The sequence below is a fragment of the Mytilus galloprovincialis genome, chromosome 7, assembly GCF_965363235.1.
Source record: "Mytilus galloprovincialis chromosome 7, xbMytGall1.hap1.1, whole genome shotgun sequence".
Classification (NCBI taxonomy): Eukaryota; Metazoa; Mollusca; class Bivalvia; order Mytilida; family Mytilidae; genus Mytilus; species Mytilus galloprovincialis.
In genome coordinates, this window is record NC_134844.1 from 51,011,249 (window position 1) to 51,035,791 (window position 24,543).

Genomic DNA, 24,543 nt, shown 5'->3' on the forward strand with positions numbered 1-24,543 from the left:
AGTTGTAATTGGCTTTGAGTTTGCTTTAACATTTTAAGTAACTACGAGACGGTACTCTTATAACATTGTATAACAGTACTTAATACTTTGACCAATCAGTCGAGATATTTCATTTTGATCTAAAAGGACCATTTTTATATTACCGAATATTGACTTCGTTTTCTATAATTTTTCGAAACAATACATTCTGTGGTAGGACATGCTGGTACTCGGTCAATTACGAGCAACCAAAGACAGTAAAATAAAAAATACAAAAAAGGCGTAATTTGGGTAGAAACTGTTATTCGATTATTTAATCATGTATAGAAAGCATTAAACAATTTATCACTCAAAATTGTACGGATTACAACCTTGAATTTACTTATGTTCGTTACTCCTGCTTGACTAAATACCAGGATGTCATAATACAGAGAACGTAACCTAACGTACAAGAAAAAAATATATATTATTGTGTCAAAAGTCGGAAATATGAGAAGGGTCTATTGCTAGTCTAATATTATGTTGTGCCGTTACAACATTTTTCGAAGTTGGAATGAATGTTTAAACCTCACATTCATTCATAATATTACAAACTCCTGAATGCGGCTGTCCAGGTCTAGAAATATTCATTCGGGGATAAATATCGTTGTCTGCTCTCTGTTATACAGGATGTCTCATAAACATGATATCGTGTACGATAACTCTCTTGTTTGTTTGTGTTCATAAAATCCGCATTTATGCTCGCCCAGTATCTCACTCAGTTGGAAATTTGAACTACCCTTACAACGTTACATTTTATAATTAATACAACATAAAAACAAAAGTACTATGTATATGAATACTGGTAATATAAAAAAGAAGATGTGGTATGATTGCCAATGAGACAACTATCCACAAAAGACAAACAATGAAACAGACATTACAACTATAGTCACCGTACGGCCTTCAACAATGAGCAAAACACATACCGCAGAGTCAGCTATAAAAGGCCCCGATAAGACAATGTAAAACAATTCAAACGAGAAAAGTAACGGCCTTATTTATGTAAAAAAAATGAACAAAAACAAATATGTAGCACATAAACAAACGGCAACCACTGAATTACAGGCTCCTGACTTGGGACAGGCACATTCATAATTAATGTCGCGGGGTTAACCATGTAAGCGGGATCCCAACCCTCCCCTAACCTGGGACAGTGGTATAACAGTACAGCATAAGAACGAACTATAAAAATCAGTTGAAAAAGGCTTAACCCATCAGATGAACAAAAATACAAGTGGACGTGGCTGGGTACTTATACATCCCGACACAAAAAGACACAATGAGCAGATCTGAGAGTTATCGCAGTTATCTGACAACTACTTTTAAGCCACTAACAACTAATAAAAAATCATGCATCTAAGATTAAACTATCAATCCGTACACATCCAACATCCAATGGATTTAGTGTAAAGACGTCATAATCAGCCAGAGAAAAACATGGCCTTGTGCAATGCCAAGTTACAGGTATCGACAGATTGTTGATCCATGAATATGTATATGTATAAAATATGTTAGTAATATTTAATTGGCTTTTAATTAACTGATAACAAAATCAATGTTTATACCAATAAGAACAATATAATACTATTGATTAAACATAAAAATGGAAAACAGTAGTAGAAATGAATAAATAAGATAATATTATTATAAAATATTGATAACTCTAATTTCAGACACGTCAATATGTGTAACATGGTACAAATCACAATTACCAGGATCAAGTTCTGACACGGATATCACATGGACATTAAATGTCCGATCTGTACCAGAATGCGCTCATCATTGCACCGTTAGTACCAACTGCAGATCCTTCCAATATGACAATATAACAAAAGATTGTACATTACTATATGCGTCAAATATAACAAGTGCAACTTTAAAGAGTATTCAAATTTCTCATTACAGTAAAACATTAGGTATGTATCAAATGAAATATACGTTCACATAGAAAACTATAAGAAAATAATGGGTTTTTTTGGAAAAAAAAGTTTGTTTCCAGTTTTTGGAGAAAAAAATAATTTGTTTTTGATTCTGAGAAAAAAAAATGTTTGTTTAACCCTCAGCTGCCACTATATGTAATGCTAAAATTGAAAGAAAAAAATTTCTTTCGACTTATCGCGAAAAAAAAAATTTGTCCAGAAAAAAAAACCATAGCCCCCCCCCCCCCCCCCCCCCCCAGAAAATCAAATGGTTGCTGCCTAAGGATATTAAAATATTAAATACCGAATAACGTCCTTTTCTCTTTTAGAAAAATGTCCAACCGGATACGATCATCTTAATGGAAGCAACACATGCGTAAAGTTATTTCCGGATTGGCTTAAATGGAATGACAGCTACACTGCTTGCAAAAATGACAACGCCGATCTACCTGTACTGGATACAAACATTTTATTTGATGAATTTCAAGACTACGTGGATTTGCGGTCATGTGAGTAATTTGTATTTGTTTTATGTTATTCGGAGGAAAGCGCAAATGTTTAGCGGCCAAATATATCAACCAGGTGTGGTTGCAAGCAAAGGTATGTTTCATTGAAATTTTAACTACTTTTATTTGTTTTAAAATGCGTTCAAATATTTATATTTATTTTTTAGAGAGAATGTAGTTAAGGCCCTTACTTATTGTCTTCCTAAAAGTAGCACCAACGATTTATTCAAATTGCAGATGCTTAAGAGGGTGTCCATGGAAAAACCAGGCAGTGGATGGCACATGACATATTTTGTTTTCAAAATTTTTTCAGATATTTCATATCACAAATTCATTCTTTCTCAAAGTTAAATTGTGTTTTCATATTAACTGCAACAAATAAAGAGAAAAAAAAAATACATAGAAAGCACTGAAAATTCATTGAAAAGGGGAGATAACTCTTCATTTAGTACAAAATTTTGTTGCATTATTAGTGAACTTTAAAATCATTTTCTGAGCCATCCACTGTTGATTCAAAAATATCTTTGACATATATATCCTTTGTATGATATAAACATTGCATTGGAACCAAAAATTCTTCGGGAAAAAAATTATTTGTGCCACCCATATCATAGGATTTGCCTGATATTTACTTGGACAGCCTCTTAATTGTTCGAATGGTCAAAATAGAAAAAAAGGATGCAAATTCCAATCGTAAAAGATTACTTTTATGCCGTGTTAGGTAAATGATATGTATCACTTGTGTGTTCGTCTTTTTCTAATGTTGTAATTGTGGGTGTTTTCTTTGGTGTATGGTTCATATTGTTTCTCCACTCCTGTGGTGCACAACCTACACCACTTCGATTGCAGTATTGCATCCATTCACTTAGGTTTAGAATTGTCACTTAACTGCAACTAGTAAATTGAGCTTAGAATTAATAAACATATACAATTCTGACTTTGAAATTATGTCGTAGGCTTTACCTGTATAAAAACAAATTTGATTATTTATCAAAATATTGAAGAGTTTAAATATTTTTGTTAAAACTACAATAGATATAAGGAGGTGTAGTATGAGTGGTAACGAGACAACTGATCATCTAAGTCACAATTGAGAAAAGTTAACCATTATAGGTCAAAGTACATTCATCAACACGGAACCTTGACTTACCCCGAACATCAAGCTTTAAAGTACCCCAAAATGTTATTCGTGTAAAACCATTCACACGGGAAAACAAACTGTCTGATATATATATATTAAAAAACAGGAAACGAGAGACACTTATAAACCACACCAACAAAGGACAAATATTGAACATCAGATTCCTGACTTAGGACTAAAAGTGCAAACAATTACAGCGGGTATAAACGTTTTAATGTTACCAATAAAATTGACAAAGGAAATGGGGAATGTGTCAAAGTGACAACAACCCGACCATAGAGCAGACAACAGCCGAAGGTAACCAATGGGTCTTCAATGTAGCGAGAAACTTCCGAACCCGTAGGCGTCCTTCAGCTGGCTCCTTAAAAAATATGTATACATGTACAGTGATAATGGACGTCATGCTAAACTCCGAAACCTTCACCCTTATCTGAAACAATAGTGTAACATCACAACATAGAAAGACACACTATAAAATATCAATGTATGGCTTAACTCAATTAAAAGACATATTTACACAAGTGGACATACAAACCTTGATGTATATGCCCTATTTATAAGATTCATTTTGCACTATTTAAATATTTCGACACTATTGGTAAACATGGTAACATTTTGATTCCCGTGCTTGCATTTCCTATCATGATTTTCTTGATAGAGGTTTGCTGCTCACAAGGAAGCTATTAAACCAAGAGTTCCAAATGGTGAAGTTGAAATCATCCCTTCGTAAATTTTACGGACGCCATCACGAGTTGGTTGACCGTTATGGAATAACCGTTTCACAAATGATATCGGATATGTTCCTTACGTCGTAACTACAATCCCCTTCCCTTTCATGAATATGACCTACCGAATTAGACTATTTACCGGATTTGTAATCACTTAAGCAACACGACGGGTGCCACATGTGGAGCAGGATCTGCTTACCCTTCCGGAGCACCTGAGATCACCCCTAGTTTTTGGTGGGGTTCGTGTTGTTTATTCTTTAGTTTTCTATGTTGTGTCGTGTGTACTATTGTTTTTCTGTTTGTCTTTTTTATTTTTAGCCATGGCGTTGTCAGTTTGTTTTAGATTTATGAGTTTGACTGTCCCTTTGGTATCTTTCGTCCCTCTTTTGAAAGAAATAAACTTGTAAATGTAATTTTGACAGAATGTTTTTGTCATTTTTTTACTTCAGAATACGTAATGGATTGTTGGGTGATACTCGAAAACATATCGGTAGTCTTTTGTTTATTATTATTTATTGTTGAAACACTTTGGAACGCTATTTTGATATATTAATATCGCTTTTAGGAGATTAATAAACGACAATTTACACTTATTCATACAATCTTTTCTATAACTGAATATCCGATGCAAACTCAATAATGACATACATATGCCTAATGTCCGATTGTTTTCGAGCATCAAATACAAATCATCTATCCGAATGTTGAATATAATAGTTTAATTCTGTGCATTTCTGATTTTCAGTGAAAAGTGAAATCCCCAAAATACTGAACTCCGAGGAAAATTCAATTGGAAAGTCCCTAATCACATGGCAACATCAAATGACAAAACACATCAAACGAATAAAAAAAAAACAACTGTCATATTCCTGACTTGGTACAGGCATTTTTACATAAAGAAAATGGAAGATTTAACCTGTTTTTAAAGCGCTAAACCCCTCACTTTTACGACATTATTCCTTTTTTCAGCTGATAGATTTGCAGTTAATGGTAAACTTTTAAATAACGTCGCATACTGGGAGACTGGCGAAGAAGTAAATATTTCCAAATTCTGCCAATACACTCCAGACCAACTTAATACATCAGATGTGTGTTTGTTCCTGGCCGGTACATCAGAAGCATGGTGTAATACATCTGAATACAGACTTGATGATGCTGGGTGCGAAAATTGGGCACGAAGGGTTTGCATAGTGCAATTATAAGACTTGATGATGCTGGGTGCGAAAATCGGGCATTAAGGGTTTGCATGGTGAAGTAATAAAACAAATTTACAGTTGATTGTTTTAAAATTTAGTCATATATGAATATTGAATGAAGAATAGGCCTAGGCTGTGCAAATGTGATTATATCGAAGCAATTTAGACAATGCTTTTAACACAAATTTTATTTTAAATAGTATGTTTAATTTGTTGATGTTTATCTTGAAGACATTCAAATAAGACAGTGAATGTATATGAAATCTCTATAGTTATTAAAATAATCATAACGTTTTCAAACAGTTACGTCTATCTGTTGTAAAGACTCATAAAAGATTCCACGGATTATAATTATGTTCGTCAAATAGACTTTTCGTTAACAGTCGATTGATCAAAGGCAATATAATTAAAACAGTTAACACATGAGAAAGGCATAGAGAAAGGTGAAATTTATCATATGGATATATTTATATTGGCCACGAATATCCTTCAGTTTACATTTATCGATTGAATAGCGATATTTAATTTGGTTCAGAAGTGTAGAATGTAAATTTCATGGAAACTAAATTTTGCACTCGACCAATGGACATATATCCGATAAACCATATATAATAACCACACAGTTATAGATTCATTGCAATTGAATTCATTTCCAATGCAGAATGAACATTACATTACCGACTTATATCATGGATATTGTAGAACCGATACAGTTTGATTGGGTAATGTAAAATATTTGGTTTTTGTTATTATATCAAAATCATATTAACTAACTGCAATATAAGCATTCCAAATATTCAAATTTTTTAGTGTTTGTATATTGAAATTTAGTTATTTGTTGGTTTTTTTTTTTTTGGCGTTGTTTTTTTTTTTGTATTGGTTTATTCATATAATTACCTTTATACCATATCTTTTCACTTACACATTAAAAAGTAAAATCACAAAAGTATTGAACTCCCAGAAAAATTAAAAACGGAAAGTCCCTTATCAAATGGCAAAATCAAAAGATAAAACACATCAAACGAATGGTTAACAACTGTTATGATCCTGACTTGTTAAAGACATGTTTTCATTGAGAAAATAGTTGATTAAACCTAATTTTACAGCTTGCTAAACCTATCGCTGTTTATGTGTAGGAGTCAAGTCTGATTCAGCGGTGGCTTTCATATCTGTTGTTCCTTAATGGTTGTAGAAGTTTAAATTGTTTTACAGCTTCTCCTCAGCCAACTATACTATATGGGTCTTGTTCATGGAACAACTTCGAGTATTAAACTACAGTGATCTATAATACTTTATCATGTTTATCTACGCCATTGTTGGGTACAGAACTGTTGTCGTATTGACAATGATACCACATCTTCCTATTTTATATGGAATTAATCAGGTATTGTATGGATATACACACTTTTACTATCTGTCCATTTCCTTTGCAAGTACTGTCTTAAATTGTATTGTAGACATCAAATCTACTGTTATGTTGTTGAATGTTGTTGTAAACATGTGTTTTTATAAGTGTATTGGTTTGCTCTACTGCAAAGAGATTAAAGTACAAATACTCCTAATTCGGTTGTGTTTGGTGCGATCTTCTGTATTATCGATTTTCTCTTTATTTGGTTATTCATGTATGATGATATAAATGATATGAATGACCAGTCTTGATGAGCTCAAGTAGTGTACTACCAAGATTTATCGACAAATAGATAAAAACACAAAGAAAAACGACGAAAAAATAAACCCCAAAACACATAGTTCAAAACAAAACTGAGGTTTGCGTATCAATAAACCCACCAACAACTGGATGAAATATCAGTTGTTTAATCACTGACTCGTATCGTGTAACTGATATAACCATATGTCTTATTCGTAAAATAACTCTTGCCAAAAAATATACATACATTATCAGACATGGGTTTATGCAAATTTGTAATTGTAATGCATGGTAATGCATTACATTTTTCCAAGTAATTGCATGTAATGTGTAGTGCAGCTATGGTTGCATTACATGTTATTGTCTTTTAATGCATTACTTTAGCAAAAGTTGAATAATTTCATGCATTACATTGCATTACATTGCATTTCTTTGAAAAGACTAAATATCTTTAACATATTGTTGCAGATTTAACTAAAACAGAATTAATTTCTGTGTACCTTAATTCGAAAAAGAAAAAATAAACAGTAAGAGGAAGTAGCGACTGCTTTTGTCAGATTTTTCAAAAATAAAATTTTACATGAATCCAAAATTAACTTCCTTATTAGTTTACATTTGACATTTGACATAAACCCAACTTAATATTCAATATCGAATTTAAACAATACATGCATTAAATATTCAACAACTAAACATAAAAAATCAATTAACTTCATTATGTGTCATAAATTGCATAACGTGTTAAGTTTAATCTTACATAAGCGTTACGTATGCTGGCATTTGGAATAGGATATGTTTAACCTGCGTTAGCTCCTCGTTTTTTTTTTTTGGCTCGGGTTGCTCAGTCTATGGTTTCATGTGTTGTGTTTTATATATTGTTCTTTTTTTTTTACATGTAGCAATGGTGTTGTTTAATTATTTTCGATTTGTGTGTTTCAATGTCCCTCTTTTATCTTTTGCATCCCTTTTGAACTAGACAATCTCATTAAACATCCAGATGACCTCCATAAACATATGCCCATTTTTATATGTATATCACCAATTGACACACTTAAGTACTTCCTCGTTGGTTTACCTTTTCATTTTTATAGCATGTTTCTCCCTCTCTTGCGCTATGCCAAGGTACAAATGATAAGTCTCGAGGATGCGGTCACAATACACGGAAAATCTATGGTCAAGTTGTAGAACAGGAAACCAAAAATTAAGAATTAAAGTCTAAGACCAGTGTTTTATAATGAAAAATCTTTCCATTTAAGTATATAAAAAAATAATGTTTATTCTAAGTATAATGTCACTTTTAAATACTTGGTATAAACAAGCATTTCAATCTCAGTGTAGCTACCTTTGACATGTTTTTTGATAACAAGATGTTATTTTTAAAACAGACTTTATGAAAATTTATTTGCGAAATTAATGAACTCTTGAATCAAAATTAGTTTTAAATATTCCCTTTGAGCATAGTAGATGCATGATAGGATGATCAGCACTAACATGTGCTTTTGTGATCTTAAAAGTCTTTTTAATACATTTTTTTTTTTATACTTTATCAACAGAAGAAGGTTTTTCTTAAGCTATATGTATTAGTCTGTGAGTAATGACTGACATGATATCATATACAATGCCATAACATTTAAGCGGTAAAGATTCTTTGCTCAAATGTTTTATTCCAACATACCGCAATTTTGACTTTATTTTTTAAACGTAAGATATAGCCTCACTTCTAACTCTTGAGATAAAAATATATCTTAATTATTAACAGTTTATTACTAATAATAGTAATCATATATCAGTGTTGGCATTATAACAGTTTATCAATTTGATATAACAAGATAGGATGCTAGTGTCAAGTCCGAGTCACAATTTATAAACGTTAACCATGATAGGTCAAAGTACGGTCTTCAACATAGAGTCTTGGCTCACACCGAATAGCAAGCTATCAAGGGCCCCAAAGATGACTAGTGTTAAACCATTCAAACAGAAAAACTAACGGTCTAATCTATATAAAAACGAAAAACGAGAAACACTTATGAACCACATCAACAAACGATAACTACTGAACATCAGATTTCTGAATTCAGACAGGTGCAAACAATTGTAGCGGGTTTAAACGTTTATAATAAATAAATACCAGCCTTCACCCTTATCAAAAATAATATTATAATATCACAACATAGAAAGAAAATATTAATTGAAATGGTTTGACTCAATTAAAAGATATATCAACATAAGTGAATATACACTGAAAGAATACATTTGATCTATGATACAATGTTAATTCAAAATCTATAAAATAAGATGGAACAAATTAAAGTTACAGTATTATACCGCTGTAAAATGTTAAACAATCTGAGAAAAGAACAACAATAGTCTTGTAAAAACCTATGTCTGAAACATACTCGACTTAGTCTGAACCATACTCGACCTAGTCTGAACCATACTCGACCACCTTTAAAATAAGAAAAAAAAACCAAGCTGACGAAATAATCTCATAACTAAACTGTGACTTACATTTTCATGTTTATTTATGTTTCAGATATATTTGGCGTTGTCAGTTTGTTTTAGATTTATGAGTTTGACTGTCCCTTTGGTATCGTCCGTCCCTCTTTTATGGTAACTGGACACTTTTTACAATTAACTTAAGCATAGTAACGATTTATGGTGTCAGTTGAGTTTAGCCAATAAAGCAGTAAACATTTTATTTTATCAAAGTATATTTAAAAAGCATAGCAAGTAACTTAATCAATAAAACAAAAATACTCCTTTGTTTTGTTATACAAAGAATTAATATAATTATAGTAGAACCTCCATAACAATCCTTGATTATCTTTTAAAAAATGAAATGTGTTCCAAAGTACCAGTAAAATTTATTTCAATTAAATATCAATATATTGTTTTGTCAAAATTAAAGAGATGGCATACACGAAGAACTAATTACATCAATACAATAACAGAACTGAGGTAATGCAAATTTGTAACTGTAACGCATGGTAATGCATTATATTTTTCCAAGTAATTACATGTGATGTGTAATGCAGCTATTTCTTCATTACATGTTATTGTAATTAAATGCATTACTTAGCAAAAAATTTTGTAATTTCTTGCATTACCTTGCATTACACGGCATTACTTTTTTCAAAAGACTAAACATCTTAAACATATTGTTGGAGGTTTAACTAAAACAGAATTTTAAATTTCTTTGTACCCATATTCGGAAAAGAAAAAAACAGAAGGAGGAAGTAGCGTCATCTTTTGTCAGATTTTTCAAATACTAGTTTTTTTATGAATTCAAAATTAACTTCCTTATTAGTTTACATTTGACATTCGACAAAAAACCCAACTTAATATTCAATTTAGAATTTAAACAATACATACATTAAATACTCAACAACTAAACATAAAAAATCAATTTACTTCATTATGTGTCATAACTGCATAACGTTATAAATTTAATCTTACATAAGCGTTACGTATGCTGACATTTGGAATAGGATATATTTACCCTGCAGTAGGTCCTAAGATCAGTCCTCTTATTTGTGGGGCTTGGGTTGCTCAGTCTATGGTTTCCTGTGTTGCGTTTTATATACCGTTCTTCCTTTTAAGCCATGGCGTTGTCAGATCATTTTCGATTTGAGTGTTTGAATGTCCTTTTTTTTCATCTTCTGCCTCCCTTTAGACTAGACAACATCTCATTTTGCATCTAGATTACCTCCGTAGACTTTCGATTGTCATTAATTTGGTTAAAGCATAAATGAAAATACGCATATTGTTATATGTATATCATCAATTAACACTTTCGTACTTCTTCGTTTGTTTACTTTTTCAATTTTATAGCGTTATTTTAAGTTTAAGTACAGGAAGAAAAAAATTCAGTAGCGGTATATTCCTGAAGATTAAGAATTAAAGTCTACGTACCAGTGGTTTATAGAAAAATTGATTCCATTCAAGTATATAAAAACAACGCATTTTTAACTCAGTGTAGCTACCTTTGACATGTTTTTTTTTTTTGATGGACAAATGTTTTTTTAACACAGACTTGATAAACATTTTTTTGCGAAATTATGTACTCTTTAATCAAAATAAATTTTAGATATACCCTTTGAGCATAGTAGATGCATGCTAGCATGATCAACACTTACATGCGTTTTTGTGTTCTTAAGGATGTACTTAGGTGAGGTTTTGGAATTTGTGTTAAATGTTTGGACTCCTTGGTGTTTATCCATAAAATACAATGAAAAATATTTTGCCCCATAACACCCATTTATTTTTTCATATAAGACTTGAAAGGTCATTAACCAAAATTTTAGAAGATTCTTGATTTTCTTTCTTTTGTTTTGAGACCCAAACAATACCAATGCAAATATAAGGTAAAAGTCCGAGTTTGCCTTTTCTCACCATATTCTAAATCTTAAATATCTCGAAAAGGAGGTCCATGACCTATCAATATTCGTAGCTTATCTTTATCCTTAATTAATGCTCTACCAGCTTATAGTATCAATTTTAATTTCTTAATTTCTTAATTTGTACCTAACCTCACATAAGTACATCCTTAAACGTTTTTTTTATATTAACACATATTTTTTCATACTTAATCAGCAGAAGAAGGAGGATTTAGCAATATGTATAAGTCTGTGAGTAATGAATGACAGGATATCATATATAATGCAATAACATTTAAGCGGTAACGATTTTTTGCTCAAATGTTTAATTCCAATATACCGTAGTTTTGACTTCATTTTGTAAATATTTTGTAAATGTAACATAAAGCTTCATTTCTGCCTCACATGTAATTGCTTATGACAGTAATCAGACATCAGTATTTCCATAATTACAATTTATAAATTAGATATAAGAAGATGTGGTATGTGTGCCAAAATGGCAACTCTTCATCCAAGTCACAATTTATAAACATGAACCATTATAGGTCAAGATAAAAGGGCCCCAAACATGACTAGTATAAAACCATTTAAAAGGGAAAACCAACGGTCTAATCTATATAAACACGAGAAACAAGAAACACTGATTAACCACATCAAGAATCGATCACAACTGAACATCAGATTTCTGACTTAGGACAGGTTCAAGCAATTGCAGTGCGTTTAAACTTTTAAATAGGTACAAACCTTAGCCCTTATCTGATATTATAGTGTAGCATCACAATATAGAAAGACACACACTAAAATATCAATTAAAATGGTTTAACTCAATCTAAAGACATGTTAACACAAGTGAACATACATTGAAAGAATACATTATATGTATGTTCTATTGTATATACAAAATCAATAAAATAAGATGTGGAAAATTAAAGTAAGAGTATTATACCGCTGTGTAATGTCAAACAATCTCAGAAAAGCAATAACCTTTGTAAACTATCCAACATTTACAATAATGTACACATGTTAACAAAAATGATATTGTAGTTAGGGATACAGCTTAACAAATATTTTTGAAGTTCATAGTTCGAAAAAGTGACGATTCATAGTAATACAAAACACTTATCAAAGCTGGTGTATGGACCAGTTATAACCCTGGATAGTTTACATTAAAAACAAATAACATTAAATAGTATGAAGAGGTCAAATTAACAACAAAGCACGATTTGAGAGTCCTTGCAGTTACTGACAAATAGTTAAAAAAAATCATACATCAGACACTAAAATAAACTAAAACACATCACAGGGAATTAGTATGTTAACGTGATGGTCATTCAAAGAAGACATGACGTGTGAAATGCAAAAAAACAAATGTATCGACAAGGAGTAGGAGAGTAAGAAGTTAACCTCTTTATTTATAAAAAGTAATGTAGGTGTGTCTATATATATCTTGTTTGAAAAGAATACAAAACTAGTAGTTTTATTTTGCCGATGACAAAATCGACATTTGTGTCAATGTAAACTATATTCAAAGATCTTATTACAACATTGGTAAGATAACCTTAACTAATAAGTTTAGATACATTTACACAGACCACATGGTGATTTCCGCGCTTTTAATACAATAATACCATAAAATGCAGGATGTGAAATACCTTATATAGATATAGGAAGATGTGGTGCGAGTGCCAATGAGACAACTCTCCATGCAAATAACAATTTATAAACATTAACCATTATAGGTCAATGTACGGCCTTCAACACGGAGCCTTTGTTCACACCGAATAATAAGCTATAAAGGGCCTCAAAATTACTAGTCTAAGTGTGAAACCATTCAAACGGGAAAACCAACGATCTAATCTATATATATAAAAAAAAAAAAACGGAAAACGAGAAACACGTATAAATTACATAAACAAACAACAACAACTGTACATCAGATTCCTTGCACACATGTAATCATGGTATCTATGATAAGTTTATTTCTATCATGTTTTAAAATTAAAAAAGCAATCAATGAATACTACACAAACTTGTGATCTTGACTACTATTCAGTTATGAATTCTAGTATAAACAATTGTTGTGTGACAATATTCCATATAACTATTGGTTTGTGTCAGGCAAACATATTTTTCGTTAAAGCTATATCTTAACCCCCTGGCTTAGCAATACACCTGACATTTTGAGAGTCGTATCTCTCTTTCATCGGAATTATAACTTAAGTATCAATAACTTTTATTAGGAAAAGAGCTTCATGATACCATAAAGACCATACAATTAAAAGGCTGAAAAGTTAATAGTTTCCCCATGACAAACATATGTGAATATTATAAAACTAAAATGAGTTTGTTCGACAATACTGCTCCTTTAACCCTTAAAAAATAAGATCCTATTGTCATAATTAAAATTAAATGAAATGATTTTTATAGTTATCTAGATAACATTCATGCTTATCATGCGCAAAGTTGTCGTTATGCACTCTTCCTGCTCATGTATTAATATATTTTTATAATGCATCCTCCACTAAGTATGGAGCCATAGTAGAAGAAATGTCAAATGACTCAATGGTGCAGTGATAAATAAATTAGTCTGCATGGACCCCACACTTTTTCTTTCGTTTCTTGGTTAATCATATTCCCTAATTAGGCATTTCTGCGGCTGTCATTAAATGAAATGATTACTCGACACACACAGTTGCATTACGTATGGTGTCTGTTTAGCATGTTTAAAATCTAAATCAATTACGACATTGAAGAGCTATATAAACCAAATGTTTCATAACAAATTCTCCATGGTTGTCTGAAATGACATTTCAAATGACACGAGTACACAATGCCAATGGTCCTGTTCAACTTGATAAAAAAATGCTTACATTAAGTAATTTCATCAATGCTAGGACACATTATATGAAGTTTCAACAGTTGATTATAATCACATGACCTTAGTAAACACATTAAATAATGTCAATAAATTAGTAATTAGTTTATAGAAGTAAACAATTTAGAAAAGCTTTCCAATAGATTTACATTAACACACCATTTTCGTTGCATGTTCGAATCATTCATTTGTGTGATTAAACAAGTTACGTTTACGTGATAATTCTGACCTTGTATTCCTGTTATATATAACTGAATAAACATCTTTATGTGATTTGATCTGTTTTGTTAATATAGTAGGATCGACCACAACATTTTTGTCTCGAATATGTTGATGAAATGACACTTTAAAAACAGTTATCTTTTAAAATTTGAATAAATACCAATTTGTGCATAATCAGTATAAAAAAAGTTTTCACTCTCTCTTTTAAGTGTGTAAATATTCTGTATTGATTTCACCAAATGCATACGACCACATAATACAATCTATTATAATGTTATTCAGCCGCTCACACTCACCAATTCAACATACTCTTCAAAACACACACATACACAATTAAAAAAAAAAAAGTAAAATCACAAAAATACTGAACTCAGAGGAAAATCAATTCGGAAAGTCCATAAACACATGGCAAAATCAAATAACAAAACGCATCAAAAACGAATGGACAAAAACTGTCATATTCCTGACTTGGTACAGGCATTTTCAAATGTAGAAAATGGTGGATTGAACCTGGTTTTATAGCTAGCCAAACCCCTCACCTGTACGACAGTCGTATCACATTCCATTATATTGTCAGCGATGCGTGAACAAAACAAACAGAAACAACAGTCAAAAATAGGGGTACAGCAGTCAACATTGTATTATCAACTTATCATCACTATAAAAACAACAAATATAACGAAGAAGCACAAAAAAGCATACATTAAATTAACATCCTCATTTTGATTATGTTATACGATTTTATTTGTCTATGTAAAATGCACCCATCAACGAAGGAGGGTTTTGAGTACTGGTGTAAAATTGCGTGTTTGAAATTCGCACAGGTAGACATGAAATAATTTTGTTGTTCAAAGTATGACGGGATGCATAAATACAGTCACGCAAAAAAGATATATATAAAAAAAAAAAAAAAAAAAAAAAAAAAAAAAAAAAAAAAAAACTGACTAAACAGTATAAAGTAATAATAAATAAAATAATAGTGTGGTTCAAAGTATGACCGGATGTATCAAAACCATCCAACCGGCATCCACAGATATAAACACCAATCCCATATACATTATATACTAGTATGTATATGTTTTCATATAAAACAAATCAAAAAAGGACTAGTCTGTGAATGCAAACAAAAAACGGAGGGTCGTCTAAAAAAATTTATCAGTGATGTTTGAATCACTAATGTTCGTCGGCCTAAAGATTCACAGGATTGAATTAAAACCTGCGAACTCTATAACCAACATCACTCAAAAAAGGATGTTTTACTCGTAACAAAGAAGGTTTCAACCGATAAAGCCGAACTAAATGTCTAAATCTTTCCATATATGAAATAATTTAATAAAGATATATGCTATTTGAGCAAACGAAATCTCTAACTTAATACATTAATATAGATTTATATGAGTACGTTCTTATACCACCCCTAATTAAAAGTGCATTGTTTCTTTTTTTATAAAGTTCAGATTTTTTTTTATGAGTTTGAATTATGTTGGTCTACTGAAGATCAAAACCAAAACACAAAGACAAAACAACTAAGACCCCAAATAGGAGGTAATTTCATGCGTTAATGAACGATTTGCAATCCTGTTACATAAAAAGCACCTGGTAAAAGGCAACTTTGGTGATTAGTCACATTCATTGATATCGCACTCAGAAGTTGAAATATATCCATGTTCTTTTGTAAAACAGAATTGAAATAACAGTAAATCAACTTATGATTATATGATTTGTATGTGAAATGGAAGGCATATTTTATTTTGACAACAGTCTACGAAAAATAGCAAATAAATTAGATTGTTTAGCAGTGTATAAACTCAACCTTACATTCTGTTATAGCCAATCCTATAAGAACATCAAAGGTTGTTAGGAATAAAATCAACGATACATAAGTCTAAACATTTTTTAAACTAAATCACATAATCGCATCTTAAATGTCATTTAAGAGATTTACACTGATGCTTCAGTTGTATTGCATGTTCTAGACATTGATTATGTTTGCGGGGTTAAGACGGTTAAAATGATATCAATGTCGTAAAAATTAATCTGTCGTAACAAGAATAATGTACTCTGATTTGGATTGTAATACTTGAAAACAGACATCGACTTTTTATTTATAAATATAAGCCTATGTTTTAACTTTTAGACTTAAATTTTGATTAATTATTTTATCTTGTAAGAATTGATTAAAACAATTTGACCTTTTGTTCACATTTACAATTCAGATGGTAAACCTGTTGGCGTTATGTAACATAACAGCTTGTAATGACTGGAATAGAACAAACTCTTTTATTTTCAAATTTTATATGAAAAAATAAACCATTTAATATTAATAGAAACCCAAATTATATTGACTTGTAAATTTTACTTATTTACTTACTGCCCTTGTACGCCATTGTAACATTTTATTATAGATAAATCATAACTGCATAATCCAAATAACTTAATATTTTCTGAAAGAAAGAAATATCGCAAACACACCAACAACTACACTCTCACGAGAGAGAGAGAGAGAGAGAGAGAGAGAGAGAGAGAGAGAGAGAGAGAGAGAGGAAAACAACTTAACCAAAAGACTTAAAGGATAAAATGTATGTCTATTTATTGAATACCATCATTTTAGATCACGAAGGCTAAAACAAATTAACCTTACACAGCTGTATGTGGTCCGTGTATATCTGCGTCCATTCGTTTTTCGTTTTGAAATATCAAAAACAAAAAACAAAAAACGAAAGTGTTTTCATTTTTCATTTTTGATTTCATAAAAACCAAAATGAAAAACGAAAGTGTTTTCATTTTTCGTTTTTGATTTCTTAAAAACCAAAACGAAAAACGAAAGTGTTTTCATTTTTCGTTTTTGATTTCTTAAAAACCAAAATGAAAAACAAAAGTGTTTTCGTTTTTCGTTTTTTATTTCACAAACAAAAAAACGGAAAACAAAAGTATTTTCATTTTTCAATTTTGATTTCTCAAAAACTAAAATCGAAAAATGAAAGTGTTTTCTTTTTTCATTTTTTGATTTCACAAAAACAAAAAACGAAAAACGAAAGTGTATTTATGTTATCTTTCCAACACAGTTTAATTGTCATTCAAAAAATGACAATGTTGTCATTTGTCATTCATTTAAAGGTCGTTAAAGTATACATGCACAGCGGTTGTCAGATCAATACTACTTTAATCGAAGATAATATCGACGAATGCAAAAGTCTTTAGCAATCGGAACAATATGGATGCGTGAACTTTATTACTTTTAAGTTTAGAAAGGTCGATCCAAGATTATTAGAATTGATGACCAAGATCCATCTGCCAGTATTTTACGAACTACGAGGACGATAATGTATTTTGCTTGATTTAATTTTCAAAATTTCCGTAATTTCACAATTGAAACTGGGATATTAAATTGGTTTGTCATTAGGAGCCTATAAGGTATTAATTTTGCTTATTTGTGAAGACTATAAGGTGACATTAACTAGAGGTCGTTGATGGGGGATTATGGAATTGAGAATAGTGGACAAAAAATATAGATAATAGAGACAATGGACCAAGAAATAAATAAAATAGCTAGAATAATAGTGTTAAAATGTAATGATAAGAGTATAATTGTCAAAAAGTATAAAGAATAGAGAAATATGGCATAAAATATCAAAGAATACAGAAATTAAGAACCCCGAATCCAGACCATCATACTAATTGCCTTAATGAACGTTAGTTTGTCTCTGGGAGATTGCTATTGGTTATCATATGGTTTCTCTTTATTTCTATGTCTATCAATTCAGAAGCATGCTTTCATTATTTACCAACATTTTACATATCACATTATAAAAAAAGACTATTATTTTGCAAACTACCATAGATTTCCGGTAATTGTTCTGCATAGACCACACCACATTGGAGTTCCTGTAATTTTTTTTTCAAGTGGACCGCAGTTACCCACCCTACCCCATCATTACATAAAAGTTAATAAACAAATGTCTACGGAAATACTTCTGTCCGAACAATGTGTAAAGGGGAGCTTGGTAGCTGATGTCTGCTGGAGAAAAAAATCAAGGTTGCTGTTTAGCTTATTTTTTTTCAAAGATAGGTCCAAAGTTGGGGTCGAACACCGAACCCCATCCTTACCGAAAATGTAATAAAAATTGTCCTCACTAGGTGCAAAGGGAAGCTGGGTAGCTGGGGTCTACAGTAGAAAAATCCAGGGTGTTGTTCTGCTTAGTTTTTTTTTTCTAAAGTAGGTCTAAAGTTCAGGTCGTATACCCTACAAAAACCCTTACCAGACAGTTAATAAAAAAATTCTGCAGCAATGCTTTTATCTGCTCTAGGTGATAACGTAAGCTAGAGATCTAGGGCCTACTTGATCAAAATTACAAGTTAATTTATAGCACGGATCAATCTTTTTTAAGCTAATAAATAATTTACTTGCCCACCATACTTTGAATACAAAAAACAAACCTTTTGTCCAGTCATATTTAAGCGAAATCCACTAGTTCAGAGGTAGAATGTTTTGTAAAAACAGTTTTGTGTGGCAAAAAAAAGTTAAAGCACGAGTGCAACTTTCTTTTCTTTTAATGCAGAATTATTATTACTTTTCATGAACTATTTGACGGGATGCCGATAATAAGGAAAGCTATTTCACCCAATAGTGCAATTTTGCCATCATAAAAAAAAAATCATAATTATTTACGATTCTCTAAACACTCCAAGTGTTGACTATTTAAAATGTAAAGCGGGCAGTACGCTGTGTAATATATCGAAAGCGATTGATTTTGGCTTTATATAACTAATAATAACATAAGATGTATGTTTCATTATAATTCGTTATTCTGATTGGCTAGCTGCACATCTCATGTTACATTACACAACGAAAATCATTATTCATGATGACACGAGGTCCCACAATAAAGTGCAAAGGTGAATTTAATAAAAACCTGATAAAAATCGTGTTTTCATGATCCTAGCTAAAACATGTAATTATAAATATTGAATGCTTCTTTTTGTAACTTCATAGGGTTGTAAAAGCGTTGACCGTGCGTACATTTTCAGAATGAAGCGCTTCCGCTTTTCATACAAAATGTATTTCGGTCATCGCTTTACACCTCAATGAAGTAACAAAAAAAAAAAGCATTCAATTCTTAAATAAACCAGAAATGAAATTTTAAAATTCATTGAAAAGTGTCTTTGACTGCTTAATTATATTTTAAAAACTGATGATATAGTGGTTATATATTAATAAAAACATTTTAAGTACGTTTGAGTCTTATGCAATATTTGTTTTTATATATTTGAAAACTGACTGCTACCGACTGGTTGCTTGAGCCTGGTCTCACAAACTCCGCATTTTCATTACAGCCGATTACATTGAGTGTGTAGACAAAGGTAATATCTTTGGATCGCTTGTTTGTTAGCTGAACTATGAAGTAACTAGGTAAGGTATACCACCCTCCTGTAGAAGGAGCCTAGTCCTACAGACAGATTGATTGGTTATTTGTCGAACTAGTCTAATCTTAAAGGAGGGTAGTTTACCTAACCTAATAATACAAGCAAGCTAACCAAGGATAGGCTACCTTTGCCTACACACTCAGTGCAATCGGCTGTAACTTTTTTACATTACAGGTTGCAACACCTTGCCAAATTATAGGTTCCAATAAACGTTTGGAAATTTTAGTTAATGTGCTTTCCCATAGGGTTTTATGCAGAACAATTACCGGAAATCTATTATGGAAACTTGCAAAAACAATATCAAAATCGAAATGTAAGTGAACAATGAAGTTACTCACATTAAAAAAGGTTGATACATTGAAGGCCAAATATTTTTTTTTTATTCTTGCGTGTCTTATTATAATCAGACGGTAATTTTAGAGTTTACAAAGAAATTTAATATTAAGACAAACATTAATGTCGAGTTTCATTGGTGAAATTAACACTACAATACAAATAAAGGATTCTCAAATGATCATGACTTTTGCGTGTAGTAAAATGATCAATGAATCAATGAATGAATCAATCAATCAATCAATCAATCAATCAATTGATCAATCAATCAATTGATCAATCAATAAAATTGAAAATGGAAATAAAAAATGTGTCAAAGAAACAACGGTCAGCCTAACCAAAGAGCATAGCCGAAGGCCACCAATGAGTCTTCAACACAACGAGAAAATCCGGGCTTCAGCTGGTCTCTAAATAAAAATATATACTAGTAATGTGAAAATGGACGTCACACTTAACTTAGACAAAAAAAAACATAAAAAAAACTAACAAAGATCAGAGTCTACTGTCTTGGGACAGGCGCAAAAATACGGCTGGGCTCAACATGCTTTGTTAGATCTCAACCCTCCCGCTATACAATTATATCTAGCTCATGTAGAATAAACAAACACACAACAATATGCACAGAGAAACTCAGTTTAAAAGAAATCCGAGTCCGATGACAAAATAGTAAACAAAAGAAACTACACAAAACGAATATGATTCATAAATTAACAAAGAACTACTAGCAGTAACTGACATGCCAATTCCAGACCCCAATCAAAAATATCGAAAGAATATATAGATATAAGAAGATGTGCATGGTATGAGTGCCAATGAGACAACTCTCCATCCAAGTCACAGTGTGTAGAAGGAAACTATTATAGGTTAAAGTACCCTCTTCAACACGAATCCTTGGCTCACACCGAATAGCAAGTTATAAGGATCCTCCAAAATGACTAGTGTAAAACCATTCAAACGGGAAAAACAAAGGTCTAAACTCTATATATAACTAGAGGCTCTGAAGAGCCTGTGTCGCTCACCTTGGTCTATGTGTTTTTGGTGATGGTGATGTGTTCGTAGATCTTACTCTACAAAACATTGTTGATGCTTACAATTATCTCTATCTATAATGAACTTAGCCTAGTAGTTTCAGTGGAAAATATTTTGTAAAAATGTACAAATTTATGAAAATTGTTAAAAATTGACTATAAAGGGCAATTACTCCTTAAGGGGTCAATTGACCATTTTCGTCATGTTGACTTATTTGTAGGTCTTACTTTGCTGTAAATTATTGATGTTTACAGTTTATCTCTATCTATAATAATATTCAAGAAAATAACCAAAAGCTGCAAGATTTTCTTCAAGAGTTACCAATTCAGGGGCAGCAACATAACAACAGGTTGTCTGATTCATCTGAAAATTTCAGGGCAGATAGATAATGACCTAATAAACAATTTTATCCATATCAGATTTGCTCTTAATGCTTTGATTTCTGAAATATAAGCCAAAATCTTCATTTTACTCCTATGTTCTATTTTTATCCATGGCGACCATCTTGGTTAGTTGGCAAGGTCACCGGACACATTTGTTTTACTAGATATCTCAATAATGATGGTGGCTAAGTTTGGTTGAATTTGGCTCTGTAGTTTCACAGGGGAAGATTTTTGTAAAAGTTACGACGACGGACGACGGACGCCAAGATATAAGAAAAGCTCACTTGACACTTCGGGCCAGGTGAGCTAAAAAAACGAGAAGCGAGAACGACATCAACAAACGACAACTACTGTTATTTGTGTGATTTTTTTTATTACTAGACCAAATATTTCATGATTTTTTATTATCTAGGACTGTATTTTTGATTAACAATTGATAACCAAGTTTAATAAAAATCATATGTGTGTATAGCAAACATATTAACTTTGGCTTGAAAGACGTCTATTTAATTGTTTTCGACTCGCTCTGCTTGGTCGGAAAAATTGACAAGAATAAAATCCTAAGATTGAACGCGTTCGTTCAACAATCTTATTAAAATTAATATATATATATTAATTTTCTCATACACATAAGTATTACGAAATCAGAGATATACATTTTGATTAGATTAGTTCGTCTAATTTACAATTGTAGTGTTATCTGCAGTAAATTTACTGACTTCTTTAATAAAGAATTTGAATAAGAATGTGTCCATACCACATAAATGCCCCACTCGCATTATCATTTTCCATGTCTAGTGGACCGTGGAATTGAGGGTCAGAACTCTATATTTGGCATTGAAATTAAAAAGATCATATGATATAGAATATGTGTACGAGTTTCAAAAAATATATATCTGTACATTAACTTCACTTTAAAGTATAGAGATGTGATTTTTTTTCTGAGACAAGTGCTTGTGACAATCCAAAAGAACTTGCAGTCATTCGATGTTCAGTACTTCAGTACTTTGATTGTTTGAAAACGAGGTAAAAATACCCTGGCACATTCGGTATGTGTTTTTGTTAGACCTTTTTTTTTTCCTTCTGTTTTGTATCGATCTCATACGTTAAGCCCTTTTCCACTGATTTGTATAGTTTGGTCTTATGCTGTGCTGTAACAAAACTGTCCCGGCTGTTTACAAGCATGTTAAACGCCACAATATATTGTATGTGTCTGCTCCAATTCAGGAGCATGTAGTTCAATGGTTTTCGTTTGTTGATGTCTTTTATATGTGTTTTTCGTAATTCATGTTGTTTTAAAATAGGCTGTTATTTTTCTCAATTGAACTGTTTCATATTTTTCAATTCATGGACTATTGTAGCCGACAATACCGTATGTTTTTTCTCATTGTTGAAGATTATATGGTTGCCTATATATAATTGCTTACATCCACTACATTTAAACTTTGTTGGATAGTTGACTCATTTGCATTAATACCAAATCTCCTTATTAAAAGTTGAGGGGTGTGTGTGTTTCTTTGGAAAATTTCAATGTTTTTCTCCCAGGTCACTCAGTTTGAATAGAATATTTTGACATTTTGCTGTGCTCTTGGATTTGAGTTAAGAGCCAACCAAAGCTCACGGCCTGTTGGTGGGTAGTTGATGACTATATGGTAAGCTCTGGATGTCTTTTTGAGTATTGCATACGGTGATTTGGTGATGTCTTCATGCCATGCATTGTCCCATTACTTTATATAGACAGCTCATCAGTCAACCTGATCTATCAAGTAGCTCTCCTCGCCTTTTGTATAGTCAGACGAAAAAATAGATATAAACTGACTTAGCTTGGTATATACATGTTTATTTAATATACTCATATAAATATAAAAAAGAAGATGTGGTATGATTGTCAATGAGACAACTCTCCACAAGAGACCAACATAACACAGAAATTATCAACTAAGGTCATCGTACGGCCTTCAACAATGAGCAAAGCCCATACCGCATAGTCAGATATAAAAGTCCCTGAAATGACAATGTAAAACAATATAAACAAGAAAACTAACTTATTTATGCACAAAAATTGAACGCATTGAAACGACAACCACTGAATTACAGGCTCCTGACTTGGGACAGGCACATACATTTTGAATGTGGCGGGGTTAAACATGTTAGCAGGATCCCAAATTCAAGTCAAATTGATATTTTAAAACAACATAAAAGTTAAAAAGTGTAAAAAAAAAAAAATATTTTAATAAATGTTGAAAATATTATTGTGTTTGTGAGTGGAAAACTACTTAAAATTGTAGAAATATTCAAAAGTAGCTCTCGCGTTTTTGTTCTGCGGCTACGTTAACGGAACATCAATCAAGTAATCGATCTTCATGACTATGGCTTCAATATTTAATGGTATAAAATATCATATTCTGCTTGTCGTAGACTCAAAAAGACTTCAAGTTGGAATAGATCTACGAAGACTAAAGAACGTTCATGTGTGGTTTAGCAATTGTACATGCCCACGAAACCGACGTCCAGATATTGTTCGGAAGATGTTTTGAGAAGTTCCGATGCGACCGGACAAGTAAAATTAAACTGTTACAGTATATTACAGAACACAAAACTGGCTATCTTTGCTGTAAATACAAGTTAAAAACCTGACATGGTTTACATTAAAGCTAAAAATCCCAATCCCACGGCATCAAATAATTTAAAAAAAAAACCATATGACCTTTAACATTGGAGGTCTAAACTAGAATTGAGCCG

General features: G+C 31.6%; 1 long non-coding RNA gene across 1 annotated transcript; it reads left to right on the forward strand.

Moving 5' to 3' along the window:
* The first annotated feature begins 1,693 nt into the window (after nt 1-1,693).
* LOC143081746 (uncharacterized) lies at nt 1,694-5,813 on the forward strand. Its single transcript, XR_012980067.1, has 3 exons — nt 1,694-1,937; nt 2,270-2,449; nt 5,285-5,813. It is a non-coding gene; the product is annotated as an uncharacterized LOC143081746 (long non-coding RNA).
* The last annotated feature ends 18,730 nt before the right edge of the window (nt 5,814-24,543 follow it).